The 12909-nt window shown below is 50.5% G+C and overlaps 1 pseudogene; it reads right to left on the bottom strand.

Annotated features, from left to right (window-relative positions):
* Nucleotides 1-9766: 9766 nt before the first annotated feature.
* Nucleotides 9767-9911, bottom strand: LOC132217700 (small nucleolar RNA SNORA48; annotated as a pseudogene).
* Nucleotides 9912-12909: the final 2998 nt, after the last annotated feature.

Genomic DNA, 12909 nt, shown 5'->3' with positions numbered 1-12909 from the left:
TGCTTCGCCCTCACGCGGGGTGAGCGGGGTCTGGAGGCGGTGGGTCGGGTTCCTCCTGTCTCCCCCACATTTCTCTGCTCCCCGGGGAGGCCCCCTTCCTCGCGGCCTCCTGGGGGCCCCCTGCCTCTGTGGGCGCCGTCTAACTAGTGTTCCCGCTTTCTCTGCTGCCCTTCGCTTATCTTTCCTCTTCCTCCTCTAACTCGGTCTCCTTCCTTTCCACCCCTGGGCGCCCCCAGCCCTGCACACCGCGCAGGATGGAGACCTGCGCCCGCCTCTGCCCCCTCGAGGCCCCGTCGGGGGAGGGAGAGACAGTAGCGGGGGTCGACACCCCCCAAACCTCGAAGTCTTCCATTTTTCTGGCACCTATTTACCCCCTCCCCCCAGCCCCCTCCATCAATGAAGTTCCCCTTCCCTTCTCAGACCCCAAACTCTGGCCTCTTTCAAGGGTCCATCCTCCCCCTTGGACAGATTTTGGGGGGGTGTCCCAGAAATTCGTCCACCCCCCCTCATTAGGGGAGGAGGGGCGAGGTAGCACAGTGTTGTACACGGAAGCAGAAAGGCCCCCGGGGTGGGGTGGGGGGGAGGCCGGGGAGGGACGGGGCTTTTAGTTTGCATCTTAGGGGGGAGGGGGGAGGGGGGACCCAAGCAGTTAACTTGTCTTTACGCAGCGATTTTTAACGAGGCTGGGGGGGAGGGGGGCTGTGGGGGCGGGGGCGGGTGGGTGGGGGGCCCGGCTCTGTTATTTACCGTGTATCATATGTAAATACCAAACAGAAACTTCAATAAACTTTATTTCAAACACGTCTCTGCCTGCCCAGGGGGAGGGGCCTCTACCCCCAGGGTCAGGGAATCAGGTTAGATTCGCGTTTGTCAAACAGCTTGATCGGCAATCATTACGAACAGCGGGACTTGATAAAACAGGTAGGTCAGCAAAGGTCACGGCTCAGGATCAATAAAAATGAGCTCCTGGGATTGCTCTGCCCACGGGCAAGCGTTAGCATTCATTGCACACCTATTATGTGTGAGCCACACACTTTCCTCTCAGGCAGGAGCTGGAGAGGCTCCCAGCAGCCTGGAGTGGGATTTATCACGCACACAGACACACAGACACACAGACACACACTGGGCTCAGACCTGTGATCTCACCGTCTACACTGAGGGACTAAAGACAGCCTGAATGTTTGAAAAAACTTGTTCTTGAGATGTGTTTACTAGTAAAACACAACACAGTGCTAGCCCATCAGTTCTGTGCCTTGGTTTTTTATTGTTATTTTTTTTAATTTAATATTTTTTAGTTTTATTATTTTTCAAGTTTTTCTTTTAAAAATATGTTTTTATTGTTGATGGTATTACAGGTATCTCCCATTTTCTTCCCCTTTGCCCCTGCCCCAGTCCCTACCAACTCCCTCCCCTCCCCCAGATCTTCACCACCCTATTGACGGTGTCCATGGGTCATGCGTATAAGTATATAACTTTGGTTTATCTCTTGTTGTTGTTTTTTAAATATATTTTTATTGATTTCAGAGAGGAAGGGGGAGAGCTAGAAACATCGATGAGAGAGAAACATCGATCAGCTGCCTCCTGCACACCCCCTACTGGGGATGTGCCCTCAACCAAGGTACATGCCCTTGACCAGAATTGAACCTGGGACCCTTCAGTCCGCAGGCTGACACTCTATCCACTGAGCCACACCAGCTAGGGCAGTTGTTTTTAAATCATCACCCGAGAATATGTTTTTATTGATTTTAGAGAAAGAGGAGGAAGAGAGAAAGAGACAGAGAGAAACATTGATGTGAGAGAGAACCATCGATCGGGTTGCCTCAAACTCGCAACCTGGTCGCGTGCCCTGACCGGAAATTGAACCTGGGACCTTCTGGTGTACAGGACAACACCCCGGGGGACTGAGCCACTTCGCTCTGTCTTCATGTAACTTCGGGGGACCCTCAGGACGTCAGCCACTCCCACACCTACCAAGCAGACATTGGGTGGCAGACACACACGTGCTGAGCTCTCTGCACTGATTACCCGATTGGATTCTCCTGGGCACTGGGCATTCCTCAGAGCCCATTTTGCAGATGGAGAAACTGAGGCTCGGGGAGGTCCCGCTGGTCAGATGCAAAGGAGAATTCACACCCAGGTCTGGCTCACCCCAGGGTCTGCTCTCTGAGCGGCTACATTTTAGGAATTGGACGCAAACTCCTTCTGTGACCCGGAGCCAGACTTTTTCATCGCTGGGGCTCCGGTTTCTTGCTCGGTAGGTAACTAAGGAGGGGATGGGCTAGCAGGACCTTCTGGAACAGGGAGAGTTGGAGGAGGTGGGGTGTAGGTTAGCAGGAAAGAATGAAGGCTCAGCAGGACCCGACTCCCTGGGGGAACTCTGCTGAGTCATTTCCAGTGGTTTCAGGAATTTGGGGCGGTCATGCTCAAGGTTGGGGATGGCAAATGGGTTTCCGCTGCCTTGTCGAGATGAAGCTGTGCCCCGCGGCTGCCCCCGAGCACCCACCGCGCTGATAAGGAGTTTGAACTTGTGCTCAGTGGGGAAGGATGTTGCTATCAATGAGTGCTGCCTGCATCCTGATTCATCGGTGCTGTCTGTCCGGCCAGCAGGAGGGGAGGTTGCTGGAAAAGTGCTGATCTTGTCCAGAAGGTAACAACCCAAAGTCCTAACGTTTATCTCCTTTAAAATAGCAAGCTAACCCTAGCCGGGTTGGCTCAGTGGATAGAGCGTCGGCCTGCAGACGGAAGGGTCCCGGGTTCGATTCCAGTCAAGGGCACATGCCTGGGTCACAGGTTCAATCCCCACTAGGGGGCGTGCAGGAGGCAGCCGATCCATGATTCTCTCTTATCAATGATGTTTCTAGCTCTCTCCCTCTCCCTTCCTCTCTGAAATCAATAAAAAAAATATTTAAAAAATAAAATAAAATAGCAAGCTAACCCTAGCAGGTTTGGCTCAGTGGATAAAGCGTTGGCCTGCAGTCCCGGGTTTGATTCCGGTCAAGGGCACGTACCTCGGTTGCAGGCTCCTCCCTGGCCTGGGCCATGGTTAGTGCTCCTGCAGGCAGCAACCATCTATGTGTTTCTCTCATATCAATGTGTCTCTCTCTTTCCCTCTCTCCCTTCCACTCCACCTAAAAATCAATGGGAAAATAGCCTTGGGTGAGGATTAACAAAACAAACAAACAAAAACAAAGCTAGCTCTTGCCAGTTGATTGAGCATCGCTCCATGCACCAAAAGGTTACTGGTTCGATTCCCGGTTAAGGCACATGCCCAGGTTGTGGGTTTGATCTCCAGTCATGGTGCATGCAGAAGGGATCCAATTAATATTTCTCTCTCTGTCATCAATGTTTTTTTCTCTCTCTCCCTCCCTCCCTCTTCCTCTCTCTAAAATCAATAAAGTACATTTTTAAAAGTCCTGCTAGCCCAGGCCAGTTTTGCTCAGTGGATAGAGCGACAGCCTGTGGACTGAAGGGTCCCGGGTTTGAGTCCCGGTCCAGGGCACGTACCTCGATTGAAAGTTTGATCCCAGCCCTGGTTGGGGCACGTCCGGGAGATGGCCAATTGATGTGTCTCTCTCACATGGATGTTTCTCTCTCTCTCTCTGTCTCTCCCCCTCTCTTCCACTCTCTCTAAAAATCAATGGGAAAATATCCTCAGATGAGGATTAACAAAACGAAAGAAAATGATGCTGGATTTTTTGTTGTTGTTGTTTTGCTTCTTTTAATGTGTCATTTCAAGAACACTCTATGCGCCGTGAAGCATGTATGCCTGTGTTTGCATCCCCACACCGGTGGGTGGGTAGCCTGTAGGCACGTGTTTATTCGACTCGGCTTTGTCACAATATGCATACGGGTCTGTAGCTCTCAGCCCCACGTGGCCGTGTATTATGGAGATCATTTAGTAGCAATTATATAACCGCCTTACTGTTCTGCAAGGCTGCTTAATAACAATGCTTTGCATAAATTAGTTGCATAATTTATCCAGTGTTTCCTTTGTGCCTTCCACGGTGCATTCAAGCCCTGAGCACTTTACGTTCAATAACCCCGAGGGGGCCGGTGCTTTTACTGTGGCCGCCGTCTTATAAAGGAGACCCCCAGCGCAGAGAGGTCGATTAACTTCCTGCGGGTCACACAGCCAGGAAGTGTTCACGTTAGGATTTGAACCCTGGGAGCCTCCTGACCCTGCCGTGCTCACCCACTAAGCTGTATTGCTCCACGTTTCCTGAGGCCGTATTGTTTAGTTTGTCATCATTTTTATTTTTTATTATACCTTTTTTAAAAAATATATTTTATTGATTTTTTTTACAGGGAGGAAGGGAGAGAGATAGAGAGCCAGAAACATTGATGAGAGAGAAACATGGATCAGCTGCCTTCTGCACACTCCCTACTGGGGATGTGCCTGTAACCAAGGTACATGCCCTTGACTGGAATCGAACCCGGGACCCTTGAGTCTGCAGGCCGATGCTCTATCCACTGAGCCACACCGGTCAGGGCTCATTTATCATCTACTTTTTATTAAATATATTTTATTGATTTTTCACAGAGAGAAAGGGAGAGGTATAGAGAGTTAGAAACATCAATGAGAGAGAAACATCGATTCAGCTGCCTCCTGCACACCCCCTACTGGGGATGTGCCTGAAACCCAGGTACATGCTCTTGACCGGAATCGAACCTGGGATCCTTCAGTCCGCAGGCTGACGCTCTGTCCACTGAGCCAAACTGGTTAGGGCTATCATCATTTTTACACAATGCTGTGCACTCGGTTCATTTTCAGAACAATACCACACCTCGGTGGTCCCCAGAGGGGTGGCCCAGGGACCCTGGGTATCCCTGAGGTGTGTTTAAGGGGTCCATGAGGTCCAAACGGTTGTTGTAATAATACTATGTTTGCCTTTTCACTCTTGGTCTCTCATGAGTGCAAGGCCAGCGCCTTTGGGTGGCGTCTGGACAGGGGAAGCAAAGCAGATCCCATGCAGAAGCAGGTATGAGAAGCCAGCTTTCTTCTATGAGACCAAATGTTGAGTAAATTTTCAAAATTATAAGCCAACTAGAGGCCCGGTGCATGGATTCGTGCACTGGTGGGGTCCCTCAGCCTGGCCCGCAGGGATCGGGCCGAATCCATGCACCAGGCCTCTGACATCCCCCGAGGGGTCCCGGATTGCAAGAGGGTGCAGGCCATGCTGAGGGACCCCACCAGTGCACGAATCCGTGCACCGGGCCTCCAGTATGCATATAAGATCTTGGGTTAATCTCTTCCCGCCCTCCCCCCTCCCCCCTTCCCTCTGAGATGCATCTGTCTGTTCCATGTGTCCATGCCTGTGCACTGAACATCTGCCCCACAGTGGTCAGTGCGTGGCATAGCTACTGGTCAAACGGTTGAATGGTTGCTTAGCCTTTTATATATATATATAAATGGGCCCTGGCCAGGTAGCTCAGTTGCTTAGAGAGTCATCCTGATACCCCAAGGTTATGGGGTTTGATCCCCCAATGGGGTACATATAAGAATCAACCAATGAATGCATAAATAAATGGAACAACAAATCAATGTTTCTCTCTCTCTCTCTCTCTCTCTCTCTCTCTCTCTCTCTCTCTCTCTCTCTCTTTCCCTTTCCTGGTCTCTAAATTGAATAAATAAATTAAAAACTAGCCCTAGCTGGTTTGGCTTAGTGGGTAGAGAGTCGCCTGTGGACTGAAGGGTCCCAGGTTCGATTCCAGTGAAGGGCACATGCCTGGGTTGTGAGCTCGGTCCCCAGCAGGGGGCGTGCAGGAGGCAGCTGATCCATGATTCTCTCTCATCATTGATGTTTTTACCTCTCTCTCCCTCTCCCTTTCTCTCTGAAATCAATATATATATTAGAACTGCAACTTGTGAAAAAAATTAAAAACTATGTAAGCCAATGCCACTATATTTTTTTGTTTAGGAAAATATAGTTATTTTCTACTGAAATGAGCTGTTTATGTAAACATACAATGTTTTTATTAATGTTTTACTATAATGAATACATATTTAAAAAATTTTTAATTTATTGATTTTAGAGAAAGAGAGGAAGGGGGAGAGAGAGAGAAACATCAATTTTTGTTGTTCTGCTTATGTATGCATTCATTGGTTGATTCTTTTTTATGCATTCATTCATTGGTTGATTCTTGTTCTTTTTTTATTATTCTTTTCTTTTGATAGAGTGAGAGAGGAAGGGAAAGGGAGAGAGAGAGAGGAAAACATCGATCGGCTGCCTCCTGCACACCCCCCACTGGAGATGGAGACGCAACCCGGGTATGTGCCCTGGGAATCAAACTGGTGACCTGTTGGTGATTTGGCCGATGCTCAGCCAACTGAGCCACACCAGCCAGGACCCTCGATTGATCTTGTAGGTGCCCTCACCAGGGATTGAACCCACAACCATGGCATATTGGCCCAGCTAGGGCTTGAACATATGTTTTGAAATCCCCATTTGAATTTTGAACATGTTGAATATTTTTTTATTTTATTTTTTTATATTTTATTGATTTTTTACAGAGAGGAAGGGAGAGAGATAGAGAGTTAGAAACATCGATGAGAGAGAAACATCGACCAGCTGCCTCCTGCACACCTCCCACTGGGGATGTGCCCGCAACCCAGGTACATGCCCTTGACTGGAATTGAACCTGGGACCCTTGAGTCTGCAGGCCGACGCTCTATCCACTGAGCCAAACCGGTTTCGGCAACATGTTGAATATTAATAGACATAACACACATACTAGTAAACAAAAACTCTTAGGGGTTCTCTAAAAATTTTAAATGGAGCCCTAGCCGGTTTGGCTCAGTGGCTAGAGCGTTGGCCTGGGGACTGAAGGGTCCCTGGTTCGATTCCGGTCAGGGGCACATGCCCGGGTTGCGGGCACATCCCCAGTAGGGGGTGTGCAGGAGGCAGCCGATCGATGTTTCTCTCTCATCATTGATGTTTCTGTCTCTCTCTCCCTCTCCCTTCCTCTCTGAAATCAATAAAAATATATTTTAAAATAATAATAAAATAAAAATAAAAATTTTAAGTGGATACGGAGGTCCTGAGACCAAAAGGACGAAGCGTTGCTGCTGTATGCAATGCTTGCATGGAGGCATGTTACATGGAGGCAAAATACCCATGTAAAGATTTCTCTCATTTTTCAAGGACTTTGCAGTGGTCCGTCGAATGGAGGTCCAGAAGTCCCCCCTTTTCCCACAGGGTATATGCTCCAAGACCCCCATGGCGGTCTGATACCTCGGGTAGTCCGGAGCCCTATACATAGTATGCTTTTTAAAATATCTATAATAATAGAAGTGTAATATGCTAATAAGACCGGACGTCCTTCCGGACAAAGTCGCTGCAGCTGGGGCAGAGCCCCTTGCACAAATTTCATGCATTGGGCCTCGTGTGTGTGTGTGTGTGTGTGTGTGTGTGTGTGTGTGTGCGTGTATTGATTTCAGAGAGGAAGGGAGAGGGAGATAGAAACTTCATCGATAAGAAAGAATTATTGATTGGCTGCCTCCTGTGCGCCCCCCCGCTGAGGATCAAGCCCACAACCCAGACATGTGTCCTCACTTTTTCACGTAGATCAGCGGTCCTCAACCTCCCTCATGCCGCGACCCTTTCATACAGCTCCTCATGTTGCGGGGACCCCCGACCATAACATTATTTTCGTGGCTACTTCCTAACTGTCATGTTGCTACTGTGATGAATCGTCATGTAAATATCTGCTATGCGGGATGTCTTTTCATGGTTACAAATTGAACATAATGAAAGCGTAGGGATGAATCGCAAAAACAGTATGGAATTATAGATGTGTTTTCCGAGGGTCTTAGGCGACCCCCAAAGGGGTCGCGACCCACAGGTTGAGAACCGCTGACTTAGCTGCAGCACTAACGGCTTCTCTTTGGCAACTCTGAATTTCCAGACCCTTATTCTTGCTCTTTGGGGCCATTAAGTAAAATGAGGGTTCCTTGCCCTGGCCGGTGTGGCTCAGTGGCTAGAGCGTCGGCCTGCGGACTCAGGGGTCCCAGGTTCGATTCCGGTCGGGGGCATGTGCCTGGGTTGCGGGCACCTCCCCAGTAGAGGGTGTGCAAGAGGCGGCTGATCGATGTTTCTCTCTCATCGATGTTTCTTACTCTATCCCTCTCCCTTCCTCTCTGTGGAGAATCAATAAAATATATTTTTTTTTAAAAAATGAGGGTTCCTTGAACAGAAGCCCTGCGGCACCAAGTCGTTCCATCTCGTCATGGAGAAGGCTACTGAGTGTGGGCAGCGGATTTTGTGTGGAGACGCGGACAAAGGGGATGATTCACGTCCTGGGCGGACGGAGCCGGGTGCCGGGAGATTTCCTCCTGCCACTCAGGAGGACACAGGCTTTAACACGTATAGATGGCTTATTTCTGGAACGTTCCATCTCGTATTTGCGAACAGAGGTGGTGGACCCCGGGTCACCGTGGAGAGCAAAACCGCGGGCAAAGGGGTGACCACGGTCATTTGCTTCCACAATGGGCTCGCTTTGCCGATAAACTTCGTCATGGTTTTCAGATGTAAGCAGCCCAGTAAGGGTAGGAAGAAAAAGTAACTTTTCTCCTCCTCCTTCTTCTCATTTTCCAGCGGAAAGGATTGTCCTCCGTTTCTTCTTCTAGATATTTCCCCATTGGGGGTGTGTGTGTGCCCCCAGGGGACACGGGGCAATATCGGGGGACATTTTGGATGTCACCACCGGTGGGGGCTGCTGTTGGCACCTGGTGGGTCAGGGATGCTGCTAAACACCCTGCAATGCACAGGGTGGCCCCCCCACACAGAATGACCTCGTGCAAGGCCCTGGCCGGGTAGCTCAGCCGGTTAGAACGGGGTCCCAATACATCAAGGACTGCAGGTTCGATCCCTGGCCAGGGCACCTACAAGAATCAACCAATGAATGCATAGATAGGTGGGACAACAGATTGCTGTTTCTCTCTCTCTTCCCTCCCCTCTCTCTCTCTAAAAGCAATCAATAAAAATTTTTAAAGTTTCCTTAAAAAAAGAATGATCTGGTCCTACATGTGACTAGTGCAGAGGCTGAGAAAAACCTGCTTTAGATATTATGCATTTATTTTTTATTTATTTTTATTTTTTAAAAGACTTTTTAAAAAAAATATATATTTTATTGATTTTTCACAGAGAGGAAGGGAGAGAGATAGAGAGTTAGAAACATCGATCAGCTGCCTCCTGCACATCTCCCACTGGGGATGTGCCCACAACCAAGGTACATGCCCTTGACCGGAATCGAACCTGGGACCTTTCAGTCCGCAGGCCGACGACGCTCTATCCACTGAGCCAAACCGGTTTCGGCAGATATTATGCATTTATATAAACTTCCTGGTTCATTTTTCTGCCTTTATTTATTTATTTTTATTCATTCATTCATTTACTTTTTAAATATATTTTTATTGATTTCAGAGAAGAAGGGAGAGGGAGAGATAGAAACATCAATGATGAGAATCATTGATTGGTTGCCTCCTGCATGCCCCCTACTGGGGATCAAGCCTGCAACCCAAGCATGTGCCCTTGATCGGAATCGAACCCAGGACCCTTCAGTCCGCAGGCGGACGCTCTATCCACTGAGCCAAACCGGCTAGGGCAGTGGCCCCTTGAGTGTGGCTCTTCCACAAAATACCACGTGCGGGCGTGCACGTACAGTGCGATGGAAACTTCGTGGCCACACTCAAGGGGCCAAAGAGCCGCATGTGGCTCGTGAGCCGCAGTTTGCTGACCACTGGGCTAGAGCTATATATATATTTTTTTAATGTACCTCAGGCATGAAATAGCTCTGGCCACCAACACAGGCATCAAGCTGGGATGAACTAAGGACTGTACGTCTGCTTTGCCCCTGATGGATGTAAGAGCCACACCACCAATCAGGGGTCTCCTTGCCCATTGCCAGGGGGTCTGCCTTTACTTACTTACTTATTTATTTACTTAAATATATTTTATTGATTTTTTTACAGAGAGGAAGAGAGAGGGATAGAGAGTTAGAAACATCGATCAGCTGCCTCCTACACACTCCCCACTGGGGATGTGCCTGCAAGCAAGGTACATGCCCTTGACCGGAATCGAACCTGGGACTCTTCAGTCCCCTGGCCAATGCTCTATCCAGTGAGCCAAACCAGCCAGGGCAGGGCTATTTTTTAAAAATATATTTTTATTGCTGAAACCGGTTTGGCTCAGTGGATAGAGCGTCGGCCTGCGGACTGAAAGGTCCCAGGTTCGATTCCGGTCAAGGGCATGTACCTGAGTTGCGGGCACATCCCCAGTAGGAGATGTGCAGGAGGCAGCTGATCGATGTTTCTCCCTCATCGATGTTTCTAGCTCTCTATCTCTCTCCCTTCCTCTCTGTAAAAAATCAATAAAATATATTTAAAAAATATATATATTTTTATTGATTTCAGAGAGGAAGAGAGAGGGAGAGATAGACACATCAATGATGAGAGAGGACCATTGATCAGCTGCCTATTGATCAGATGCCTCCTGCAGGCCCCCTACTGGGGATCCAGCCCACAACCCGTGCACGTGCCCTTGACCAGAATGGAACCCGGGACCCTTCAGTCCGCAGGCCGATTCTCTACCCACTGAGCCACCCCAGCCAGGGCTGCGATTCCCTTTTACAGACAACAGGACGGAGGTGGGGAGAGAACACGGGCCCCGTTCGGGGTCCTGGGGCGACAAGGAGGAGCCAGGACGGGAACCCAGGCCGCCTGGCCCCGGCGCTGGGAGATTTCCACTTCACCCTGAGCGAGGACGTTTCAGAAACGCTGATCTTCTCTTCCTGGAACAGCGAGCGCACGCGCTGCCACCGCTCTGTTCCTCTTGAGAAAGCACAAAGGGCCCAGCTGGTGTTGATGACAAACACTCAGCACCCGGGAGACGGCGCGCAGGAAGCGAGGCGGAGAGGGGTTGGGCAGGGACACGCGGGCGCAACTGGCTGTGGAGGGTAGAACCCTGGAGTCTGTATCCACCCATCTGAGTCCTTCCTTCCTTCCTTCCTTCCTCCCTTCCTTCCTTCCTTCCTTCCTTCCTTCCTTCCTTCCTTCCTTCCTTCCTCCCTCCCTTCCTTCCTTCCTCCCTTCCTTCCTTCCTTCCTTCCTTCCTCCTCCCTCCTTCCTTCCTTCCTCCTTCCTTCCTTCCTTCCTCCTTCCTTCCTTCCTTCCTCCCTCCCTTCCTTCCTTCCTCCCTTCCTTCCTTCCTTCCTTCCTTCCTCCCTCCCTCCCTTCCTTCCTTCCTCCCTTCCTTCCTTCCTTCCTTCCTTCCTCCCTCCCTCCCTTCCTTCCTTCCTTCCTTCCTTCCTCCCTCCCTCCCTCCCTCCCTTCCTTCCTTCCTTCCTTCCTTCCTTCCTCCCTTCCTTCCTTCCTTCCTTCCTCCCTCCCTCCCTTCCTTCCTTCCTTCCTTCCTTCCTTCCTTCCTTCCTTCCTTCTTTCCTTCCCTCCTTCCTTCCTTCCTTCCTTCCTTCCTTCCTCCCTCCCTCCCTTCCTTCCTTCCTTCCTTCCTTCCTTCCTTCCTTCCTTCCTTCTTTCCTTCCCTCCTTCCTTCCTTCCTTCCTTCCTTCCTTCCTCCCTCCCTCCCTCCCTCCCTCCCTCCCTTCCTTCCTTCCTTCCTTCCTTCCTTCCTTCCTTCCTTCCTTCCTCCCTCCCTTCCTTCCTTCCTTCCTTCCTTCCTTCCTTCCTTCTTTCCTTCCCTCCTTCCTTCCTTCCTTCCTTCCTTCCTCCCTCCCTCCCTCCCTCCCTTCCTTCCTTCCTTCCTTCCTTCCTTCTTTCCTTCCCTCCTTCCTTCCTTCCTCCCTCCCTCCCTCCCTCCCTTCCTTCCTTCCTTCCTTCCTTCCTTCCTTCCTTCCTTCCTTCTTTCCTTCCCTCCTTCCTTCCTTCCTTCCTTCCTTCCTCCCTCCCTCCCTTCCTTCCTTCCTTCCTTCCTTCCTTCCTTCCTTCCTTCCTTCCTTCCTTCTTTCCTTCCCTCCTTCCCTCCTTCCTTCCTTCCTTCCTCCCTTCCTTCCTTCCTCCCTTCCTTCCTTCCTTCCTTCCTTCCTCCCTCCCTCCCTCCCTCCCTCCCTCCCTCCCTCCATCACCTGTGGACTGAGGCTTCCTGTCTACCAGGGGCTGGGCTCTGGGGGACACCCACATGGTGAACCAGACCTGTGCCTGTCCTTGAAGAACTGCTCTGCGGGGGAGGCTGAGGCACCAATCGCAATGCAGGGCGACTGTGCTCTGAAGGGGGCGGGAAAGGCCGTGGTGTGACCCTGATGCAGCCTGGGAAGGCCAGGAGGGCTTCCTGGAGGAAGAAGCACACACGTCAGATCTTCAAGAGAAGGTAGAGGGTTGGTCCTGTGGCTGAGAGAGGGAAGGGGGCTCCAGCAAGGGCACTGGGCATCGGGGGGTGAGGGTGGGGGGCCCCAGTTTGCAGGAGGCAGCAGTGGGGAGCGTGGCATAGGGCGTGACTAGCAATCTTTTTTTTAAAAAAAATATTTTTATTGATTTCAGAGAGGAAGGGAGAGAGAAACGTCAATGATGAGAGAGAATCATGGCTCAGCTGCCCCCACTGGCGATCTAGCCCGCAACCTGGGCACGTGCCCTTGACTGGAATCCAACCCGGGACCCTTCGGTCTGCAGGTCGACACTCTGTCCACTGAGCCAAACCGGCTAGGGCAGCGGTTCTCAACCTCGGCTGCCCATGAGAATCACCCGGGAATCTTTTTAAAATCCTGATTTCTGGGCCTCGTCCTCCGGAAATTCAGTTTCTTTGTGCTGGGGTGAGGCCACAACATGAGTAACAGGTTCGATCCAGCCCACAATCCAGGTGCAACCAACTGATGCGTCTCTCTCACATTGATGTTTCTCTCTCTCTCTCTCCCCTCCCTCCCTTCCACTCTCTCTAAAAATCAATGGAAAAAAACATCCTC

Source organism: Myotis daubentonii, chromosome 15 (assembly GCF_963259705.1).
Source record: "Myotis daubentonii chromosome 15, mMyoDau2.1, whole genome shotgun sequence".
Taxonomy (NCBI): domain Eukaryota; kingdom Metazoa; phylum Chordata; class Mammalia; order Chiroptera; family Vespertilionidae; genus Myotis; species Myotis daubentonii.
The sequence above is the reverse complement of the archived record's forward strand: the minus strand, read 5'-3'. Positions and strand labels throughout refer to the sequence as shown.